Here is a 9,618-nt window from a genome sequence, read left to right as displayed (position 1 = left end):
ACCCCGCCCCGGGGCCGCCCGGTGCGTGTCCTGTCCCCCCCCCGGTTGCTCCCCCGGGAGCTTGTCCCACCCCTCGGAGCCCCGTCCCCGGGCCCGTCCCATCCCGGGGGTGCTGCCTTGTCCGGCCTCCCCCCTGTCAGCGCCCTCCAGCCCCATCTCGGGGGGTTCCCATCCTGCCCGCTCCCCGCAGTCCTCCCTGGACATGCCGGGGCCACCGTGGCATCTCCCCGAGCAGCGACGGCCCCGCCAGGGTTCGAGGGCTGCCCCTCTGCAGGACCCCGTCCGGACCAGCCCCCACCCAACGCCCAACAGATGTTTTCATTCCACTGGGAAGTCTCTGGCTGGTTAGATGTTGGCTTTTTTTTTTTCTACTTTTTCTGGCCGTCTCCGGTTACTTTTAGCCCGACGATTCGTCGTCCCACCCTCCTTCCGTGCTGCCCTGGCGCCTGGCGGGGTTTGGGCACGTCCTCCCCCTCCAGGCTGCGGCTGCTGCGGCCGCCGTGGTTTAACCGAGGGGACCGCGGCGAGGGCGGCTCTGGGCGAGGTGACACGGGAAGTGCACACCGGGTATGGTACACACCGCAGGGGGAGAGGAGGGGAGGTGTGTCCTGGTGTGGGCCACCACCAGGTCCTGCTGGGCCACCAGCTCTGGCTCTGCCACCAGGGTTCCTCCAGGCACAGCCCTGCCTTGGGCACTAAGCCCACCTGGGTGAGTCCCCGCTGTCACTATGACCCCGAGGTGGCCCTGGCAAAGGCCCTCCCCATTGTCATCCCCTGTGCCACCATCCAGCCCCGGTGACACCACTGTGTGTCTGTGCCAGGCGCCACCAGCTCCCAGGGTGGGTGACCTTGTCCCATGCGTGCCAGACAGGGCTGGAAGGGGAGTCAACCCCTGGTTCTTATCACGATGGAGTCTGGGGATAAGCTCAAGGACGAAGAATAAAAATGTTGTAACCAAACACAAACCACACCCAGGCACCTTTCCCACCTGCTGCATCTTCACAGCCCCTGCAGCACTTCCGTGGCCACCTCCCAGCCTGGGCTGGCTCCAGCTCCCAGTGACACCCCTGTGACCATCTCCTGTCCGTGGCCAGCTCTGGTTCTCTGTGGAACTGCCTTTCATAACCTCCAGCACCCCTGAAAAGGGATCAATAATGAGCTGGCAGAGTTTGCTGATGCCATGAAGTTTCTGGCTGCAATGCTGACTCTGGTGGTGGCACAGGGAGGGGTGGCAGAGGTGTGGACAAGCTCTCGTGCAAAAACCAGTTATTCAGCTGGGAGAACACCTGAGCTGGGGACGCGCAGGGCTGGACTGTGGGGCCGGCGTGGGGAGGGCACAGGGAGAGGTGAATCTTCACCATCCTACCCCTCACCTTTCTCCTCCAGCTCCCTTTCCTTCTCCTGGGGAGGACACAGCCCAGCATGTCTGTCCTGCCTGCCTGTCCCAGGCGTGTCACTGTGGCACACAAGGAGGAGGGAAATCTTTTACTGCTCCTCGGGGTGAGTGCTCAGTGTGATACACGGTGGAATTCCTTACCTCGGGGTGTTTGCAGCGGCCCAAGCAGATTTAAAAGGGATTTTAAAAACCATTAGGCAAATTTGTGGGAGAAAAATTGATTGAGGGCTATTAACCAGAGACACAGATGCAGCCTCTGGCTCCAGAGGCTCCGTGCAGTGGATTGCCAGGAGCTGCAGCTGATGGAACACAGCCTGGCCCCTACTCAGGCCCTTGTGCTTTCCCTCTCAGGATCCACTGTTGGCAAAGGGGTGCGGGGATGCAGGGACATGAGGGGCTCAGGTCTGACCTGCTTCAGCTTCCTGGAGGGAAGTGTTTGGTCTTCAGAGGTTCCCTGTGGATCTCCCACGTGTTGTCACCCACATGTGGGACACATCCATGGCTGGAGATTCCCATGTCCCTGACCTGGCCCAGCCCAGCAGCTCCTACAAGAATCCTTAAGGTCCTTTGAAGCACATAAATCCCATCCAGCAGCAGCATCTGGCTGAGCCCTGGATCTGCTTGTTCAGGGTTGGTGACTTTGCAGCATTCCTGGTGTGGGAATCCTCAGCTGTTTTGGAAGGGGCAGTGGCTGCTCCCACAGCAGTGACCATCCCATGTCACCACTGCCCATCACCCCTGTCCAGACAACGTCACCTCCTCATTCTCAGTGTCCCATCCATGGATTTTTTTTTTTTTTCTAGAGGATACCCATCAGCAATACCTGCCCTGCTGTTCCTTTCCTCCCTCCTTCCTCCTCTCGTTGTCCCAGTCATCAAATCCCCAAGGGCAGGAGAAACAGGCTCCATCCTGGTGGTCTCCACACTCTCATGCTGAGTGTGAGCTCCTGCAGCATCTGCCTGCCCCTGGCTGCTCTCAGGGCTCCAGCTGGGAATTCCCGAGGGAGCAGGGACTGGGCAGTGCAGGCAGGCCCACACCCAGAGCCCCAGGCTGTGCCTGCCTGGAGCTGGACACTCCACAACAATCCTGCCAGAGTGTTCAGGTGTGTCCAGGTGGGCACTAGCCCCTTGCTTGTTCCAGCCCAGAAGTAGCCACAGGCCCAGGGCAAAACCCCCACTGTGCTGGCCCTGCTAAGGCACCTCCAGTCCTGGGGAGGTTTTGTGCCTCTCCCTCATAAAAAGAAGGACACTGAAGGGCTGGAGCATGTCCAGAATCAGGAACGGAATTGGGCAGGGCCTGGAGCACCAGGAGAGGCTGAGGGAGCTGGGAAAGGGGCTCAGCCTGGAGAAAAGGGGGTTCAGGGGGGACCTTCTCACTCCCAAGAACTCCCTGATGGGAGGGGGTCAGGCTCTCCTCCCAGGGAACAGGGACAGGACAAGGGGAAATGGCCTCAAACTGTGCCAGGGGAGGTGCAGGTGGAATATTAGGAAAATTCCCTCCAGGAAAGGGCTTCCCAGCCCTGGCACAGCTCCCAGGGAAAGGGGGGAGTCCCCATTTCTGGAGGGATTTAACATCACTGTGGGTGTGGCACTTGGGGACGTGGTCAGTGGTGGCCTTGGCTTGATGGGGCTTTTCCAGACGATTCCATGATCCTCATGCCCAGGAACTGCCTGCTTTTCCCTCACCAGCCCCTATGAAGCCATTTCCATCAGGAATCTCCTGGTGTGGGGCAGCTGCAGAGACCTTTTGTCCCAGGCTCTGTCCTTTCCCTCTGCCAGCCCCTCTCAGGCTGTCCCTCTGCTCAGTGTCACCTCCCACCACAGTTTGCAGTCAGGGACCCTGGGAAGGTCCATGGGGGCTCCAGGAGGGAATGCTGCTGCCAGAGGAGCTCACCTGGCTCTGCTGCCATCAACCATTTTAGTCAGATGGGGTTTGGTCTCTTTCTTCAGGTAGCAACTGGCAGAATGAGGGGACACAGTCTCAAGCAGCACCGAGGGAAATATAGGCTGGATATCAGGAAAAAGTTTTTTACAGAAAGGACAATAAAGCATTGGAATGGTCTAGCTGGGGAGGTGGTGGATTCACCATCTCTGGATGTGTTAAGAAAAGACTGGATGTGGCACTTGGTGCCATGGTTTAGTTGAGGTTAGGGCTGGGTTGGACTTGGTGATCCTGGAGGTCTCTTCCAACCTGGTGATTCTGATCCTGATTCTGATTCTGATTTTCAACCCATCCTTTCCCAGCTCCTTCCTGGCTGCCCTGAGCACAGCAGCAGCCCAGAGCTCCTGGCTGAGCACTTTTGGGATCTCAACAGTGAGATTACGGGTCTAAAGGTTCAGGATTTGGGTTCCATCCAGGACTGTGGCATGTGGGAGGCCGGGCAGGCAGGATTTGCTGCTGGGGGCGAGTTCTGTCCCCGCTGCCCTGGGCAGGTGGCAGTCAGAGGGTGGAGCTGGGGCTGCTGTCACCTGTCCCCAGGCACTCCAGGGACCTCTGGGCCCCGTGGTGTTGCTGCCTCTGACAGGGCTGGCAGGTGCAGGGGGCCTGAAAGGGGGTCTGGAAGGGGTTATCCCTCAGGGGGTCTCAAGGGGGTTATCCCACAGGGGTCTGGAGGGGGTTATCCCACAGGAGGTATGCAGGGGGTTATCCCACAGGGGTCTGGAGGGGGTTATCCCACAGGGGGTCTGCAGGTGGTTATCCCATAGGGATCTGGAGGGGGTTATCCCACAGAAGGTCTGGAGGGAGTTGTCCCACAGGGACGTGCAGCCAGCCTAGAGCTCCTTGCATTGTTTAGTGTGGGTCCCAAGGGTGGATCCCCCTGGACCTGCTCCAGCTGTGGATCCTCCTGGATGTGTTCCTGCTGTGGATCCCCCTGAACATGCTCCAGCTGTGAGCTGACAGAACCCCATCGGACTTCTGATGGGTCAGTTTGCTTTTATCCATTCCTGGGACCTGTGCAGGGTTTGGGGGGACACTCTGGCAGTGCTGTGCAGTGAGATCAGCACTCTCTGAGGAGCAGGACACCCCAACATTGCTATGCAGTGGGATCATTGTCCCCCGAGGGGCAGGACACCCTGGCAGTGCTGAGCAGTGGGACCAGCACCCCCAAAGAGCAGGACACCCCCACCATTGCCCCCCAAGGAGCAGGACACCCCAGCACTGCCCCCCACACTGGTTCTGTGGGGTTGGGAGGTGCCGGGGCTGGGGGCAGCTCCCTGTTTCCCTTTCCCTCTCCCTGCCGGGAGGCCCCTCTCGGCGGGTGTGTATTTTTATCCCCGTTTGATGGATGGGGCCGGCGTGTGATGATGTCATGTGTTGTTGCACGGCTCGCACTGTGCTGAGCTTGAGGGTTTGGGTGCCAAACCGGCTCCGTGGATCTGGAAAACGTCTCCCGGTCTGTCTGAGCACGTTTGTCTAGGGGCTCTGAGGGCGTACGGGGCCGCACACGATGCTGTAAAATCCCTTTGTGAGGCTGAGTTTGCAGCAGGCTTTAACCTGCCCTGCCCCACAGCTCCTCACCTGCAGCATCACCAAGGGGTGCGCGCAGGTAACTCAGGTGTGTGAGTTGGGTCAGCAGGAACCCAACACCGCGGGATCAGAGCCCTCCTGGGAGACGGGCAGAGCTATTTTCTGGAACTGTTTCCGCAGTTTGGGCCTCTGGAAGCGTCCCCGCCATCCATCCCTCCCCCCGGGGCACGGGGAGGGCCGGGAGAGGGGCTGCAGCCCTCGGAACGGCTCGTTCTGTTCGTCCCGGCCCTGCCTGCGCTCCTGCTGGACAGGAAACGCGTCTCCAGCTCTTCCCTAAGTGCTTTCAGCAGCGGGAAGGGAGCCAGCTGTGTGCGGAGGTGAGGCTGACCACAGCAGCGCTGCTGGCATGAGGGCACGGGCGGCTGGAACAGGCCAGGGCTAAAAATGGGATAATCAGGATCCCATGCCGTTCCCTTCCCGTCCCAGAGGAGTCGGGAGGGCTCCTCTGCCCCTGGATGAGGGATGGCAGCTGAGGGGCAGCACGGGGGGAAGGCTGTGCCGAGAATGGGGCAGGGGATGGGAGGCCACAGCCTAGGGGACAGCCCGGGGACAGGGCTGGAGATGGGTCACTGCAGAGGGGAGGGCACAGCCACAGCCCACGGGCTCAGGGACAAGCTCCTGGAAAGGCTCTCCAGCCCTCCCCACATCCCCGGGGGGATTTAACATCCCTGTGCATGTGGCACTTAGGGTCAGGGGTCAGTGGTGGCCTCGGCTGTGCTTGGGGCATGGTTGGACTCAGAGGGCTCTCAGGGGTTTCCCAGCCTCAGGAATTCCATGATTTTGTGATTCCGAGGGTAGAAATAACAAAGGGAGGTGGGGTCAGGGCCCTGAGAGCACCAGAGCTGCCGGGTTGTGTTTTGGAGGGCAGGCGTAGCTGGGAGCAGGCTGGTTGGATTTGGGAGCAGAGGGATTGGATTCTGGAAGCAGGCTGATTGGATTCTAGAGCAGGCTGGTTGGATTTGGGAGCAGAGGGATTGGATTCTGGAAGCAGGCTGGTTGGATTTTGGGAGCAGACTGGTTGGATTTTGGAGCAGGCTGGCTGGATTTTGGAGCAGGCTGGTTGGATTCTGGAGCACGCTGGTTGGATTTTGGAGCAGAGAGATTTGTTTTGGAAGCAGAGAGATTGTATTCTGAGCAGACTGGTTGGATTTTGGAGCAGGCTGGCTGGATTTGGAGCAGAGGGATTGTATTCTGAGCACACTGGTTGGATTTTGGAGCAGAGAGATTTGTTTTGGAAGCAGAGAGATTGTATTCTGAGCAGACTGGTTGGATTTTGGAGCAGGCTGGCTGGATTTGGAGCAGAGGGATTGTATTCTGAGCACACTGGTTGGATTTTGGAGCAGAGGGATTGGATTTGGGAGCAGAGGGATTAGATTTGGGAGTAGACAGATTGTATTTGGAAACAGAGGAGTTGTATTCAGAGTAGAGTGACTGGATTTTGGACACAGCTGTCAGACTTTGCCCGTTGCCTGGAGCTGGTCATGTTCAGAGGGTGCCTGGTCTGTGTCAGCCCCTGCTGCCGCCACCAGCCCTCAGCAGCTCCTGGAAAATTCCCTACTGCTCCTCAAGGCCCTGCTCAGGTTTCTGGCTCCTGGCCCCACTCACAGGGGTGGAATTTGACTGCTGAAGCTCCTGGTGGGGATGGTATGGGGACAGCCAGGGCTGGCTGAGACCTCGACCCTGCAATGTCCATGCCCTGACCCCTGTGGTTAGTGATGGGGTGTTCCCTGCTGCCTCAGGCTCTGCTTTCACTCTGAAATCCCTGCTGGCTCCTTCAGCCCTCTGTGATCCCACTGCACTCCAGGATCCTGACCTCCCCAGGACCCCGAAGGAGCCCCATCCCCAGGCAGAGCTGGCCCTGTCCCTGTCCCCACACTGAGGGGACACTGGTGGGTGTGGGGACATGGGGTGGACAGTTCCTGGGGAGGGGAGGATGTAGGGATGCACCCCACACACCCAGGAGGTGTTTCCATACTGGGAAAGGTTTAAAACTCCTCACCCCTTACATTTCTTATAAGGTAAAGGACCCAGAAACGTCTTTGCTGTCCTGACAGTAATTGGCTCAGTGCTAAGATAAGACCACTGATAGGTCTCTTTAGCTGTTCCTCAGGGTGCAGCTAGATTCTATTGGCAGCAAGCCAAAATGTCCCTTCTAAAACATTAAGTGTTTAAGAAGGAGCACAAAGGAACTCAAGGGCTTTTTAGAGTGTCTTAGCAAGGTGTCAGAGGCTTCTCGGACACCTGTGCTCAGCTTTTTCATTTCTTTCTGTAATGTTTATTATTTTTCATTTATTAAACCTTTTACAAACCACACCTGAAGGGCAGTCTCACTAAATATTTTAAGCCAATCTGCAAGAGCTGGACCCTCAGAGATTGATACATTTACACGGGGCTCAAAACACTCTGGCCACGTGTTAAACTGTATCAGGAGAAAGGGACAGTCCTTGTCACACTTCTGGCAGGACCTCTTCCACCCCAGGAGGAAAAGCAGGAAGGACATTGTGACCCCCAGCCTGAGGGCTCTGGGCTGCAGGACCCTCAGGGAGGAGTTTGGGCTGTCACATCACAGTTCCCTGTCCCCAACAACCTTTAACACTTTCTTGAGCTTTGGTTAAGATGAAGACATGGAACCAGGTCAGTGGAAAAATCGGACAAAGGTTCATCATAACAGATTCATCATCACAACAAACATCTGGTTTGTTCCTTTTTTTATCTTCCAGGTCAAGCCTTTCACGGGGAGAAACGCAACAGACAGAGCTGGTTTCAGGTGTGACCTCTGGGGTTGGGGAAAATGTGCTGGAGACCCCAGGGATCCATTGCTGAACCCTCTCTTTGTGCTGCTCGGGCAAACCAGGACAATTTGCAGATCCCAGTGAAGCCAAAAAGGAAACTCCTGTCCCCTGTGACAGCCTAGCTGCTGCACAGGGGGGACAGAGACACGTGCCATGTCCTGTCTGCCTCAGAGGCTGGGGTGTGCTTTCAGGGGAGCTGTGGGCTCTCAGAGCCAAATTAATTTATTATTTCTGTTAACAGCTTTGTCAATAAATAGCAGGTGAGGTGAGCAAGCTGAGCCGAGGCAGTGCAGAGGGCTGGGGCAGGTGACATTGAGGCTGGAGGAACAGTCATGGGACTGAAGGGGCATCAAGAAGGGACCTGAATGCAGAGTCATACCCCGCAGTCACTGAACAAACAGCCATAGAGCATGGACGTGATTAAAGGAAAATCCTGTGTGAGTTCAGCAGCCTCAGCAGGGCTGTGGGATCAGGGTAGTGAGGCCCTGGTGTTCTCAGCTGCCCTGGGAGGTGTTTCCAGAGGGGCAGACAGGGATCTCTGTGCAGCCTGAGCACCAAAAAACCTCTGGCTGGATTCACTGTGGGAAAGAGGCAAAGACACAACGCAGAGAGGGAGGCAGAGCAGGAGCAGATGTGGCAGGACAGATGTGCCGGGAGATAAAACTGCCCAGGGCAGCCTTATCAGGGACAGACAGGGCCAGGAGTGAGGCTGCTCCTGCTGATGGAGAGGTTTGCACATGAGAAGGTTGGGCTGGACACCCTGAGAACGTTTGTGGCTGCTGGAAAAAGAAGGGCAGGGCTGGCATGGATCACCCATAGCTGTGTCTGGGTGGGCTGGGGACTCCAGGGGGGTCAGGGGCCAGGCTAGCACCGTGTCCCACACTCCAGGGCACCACTGCAGAGGTGTGTGGCCTCTGTGGGTCCCTGGAGAGGGACTTTCCACAAGAGCAGTGACAGGGGACAAGCTGGGACAGCTTTGTGCTGAAAGAGAGTGGATTTAGACTGGATATCAGGGAAGAATTCTGCCCTGGGAGTGTGGGGAGGACCTGGCACAGAGTGCCCAGAGAACCCTGGTGCAGCAGCACTTCCAGGCCTAGGGCAGGGACAGGGCAGGGACAGGGCAGGGACAGAACTCCATGAGCCAGGACACATTGCACCCGTGGTCAAGCCAGGGCCTCCCATCCATTCCCAGTGACAGGGACATCCCCCACTGACAGGGACACCACCCTGTGCCCTGCCCAGGCTCAAGGCTGTGTCCCACACTGTCCCACAGAAGCAGCCCCTGTGCCCTGTTCAAATGGCTGCAGCAAATGGCTCAAGGCTGCAGGAGAGCTGGGAGGGACTCTGGGGAAGGGATGGGGAGCCAGAACAAGGGGAATGGCTTCCCACTGCCAGAGGACAGGGTTAAAGGGGATTTGGGAATAAATCCTTCCCTGTGAGGGTGGGGAGATGCTGGCACAGGGTGCCCAGAGCAGCTGTGGCTGCCCCTGGATCCCTGGAAGTGTTCCAGGGCCAGGCTGGACATGGCAGGATCACCCTGGGATAGAGGAAGGTGTCCCTGCCCATGGCAGGGGTGGAACAGGACAAGCTTTAATGTCCCTTCCCACCAAACCTCTCCATGAGTCCCTTGCTCTGTGACCGTTCTGCAGGGAGAGCCGCTGTGGGCACTCCCTCTGCATTCCCACTCCTGCCTGAAGGCAGAGACAGGGATTTGCTGGTTTCCCTTTCCTTTTCCAGCAGGTCAGGCCCCATCCTGGAGCTTTATCTGTCTCCCCACTCTTCCCCGGGGCGTTTCCCGGTGCCTCCGCTGCGGTGCGACATTCCCGCAGGTTTGGGGCTCCCGCTGCCCGACCCTTCCTTGCCCCCGGGAGTGCTCCGGGACCGCTCCGACCCATCCCGTTA

The 9,618-nt window shown here is 58.1% G+C and overlaps 1 long non-coding RNA gene across 1 annotated transcript; it reads left to right on the top strand.

The window, feature by feature from the left end:
• Nucleotides 1-29: 29 nt before the first annotated feature.
• Nucleotides 30-7,901, top strand: LOC310914696. The gene is made up of 3 exons (XR_014591074.1): nucleotides 30-709; nucleotides 1,387-1,500; nucleotides 7,645-7,901. It is a non-coding gene; the product is annotated as an uncharacterized lncRNA (long non-coding RNA).
• Nucleotides 7,902-9,618: the final 1,717 nt, after the last annotated feature.

Source organism: Zosterops lateralis, assembly GCF_965231275.1.
Source record: "Zosterops lateralis genome assembly, chromosome: 1".
Classification (NCBI taxonomy): domain Eukaryota; kingdom Metazoa; phylum Chordata; class Aves; order Passeriformes; family Zosteropidae; genus Zosterops; species Zosterops lateralis.
This window is presented reverse-complemented; position numbering and strand designations above follow the sequence as displayed.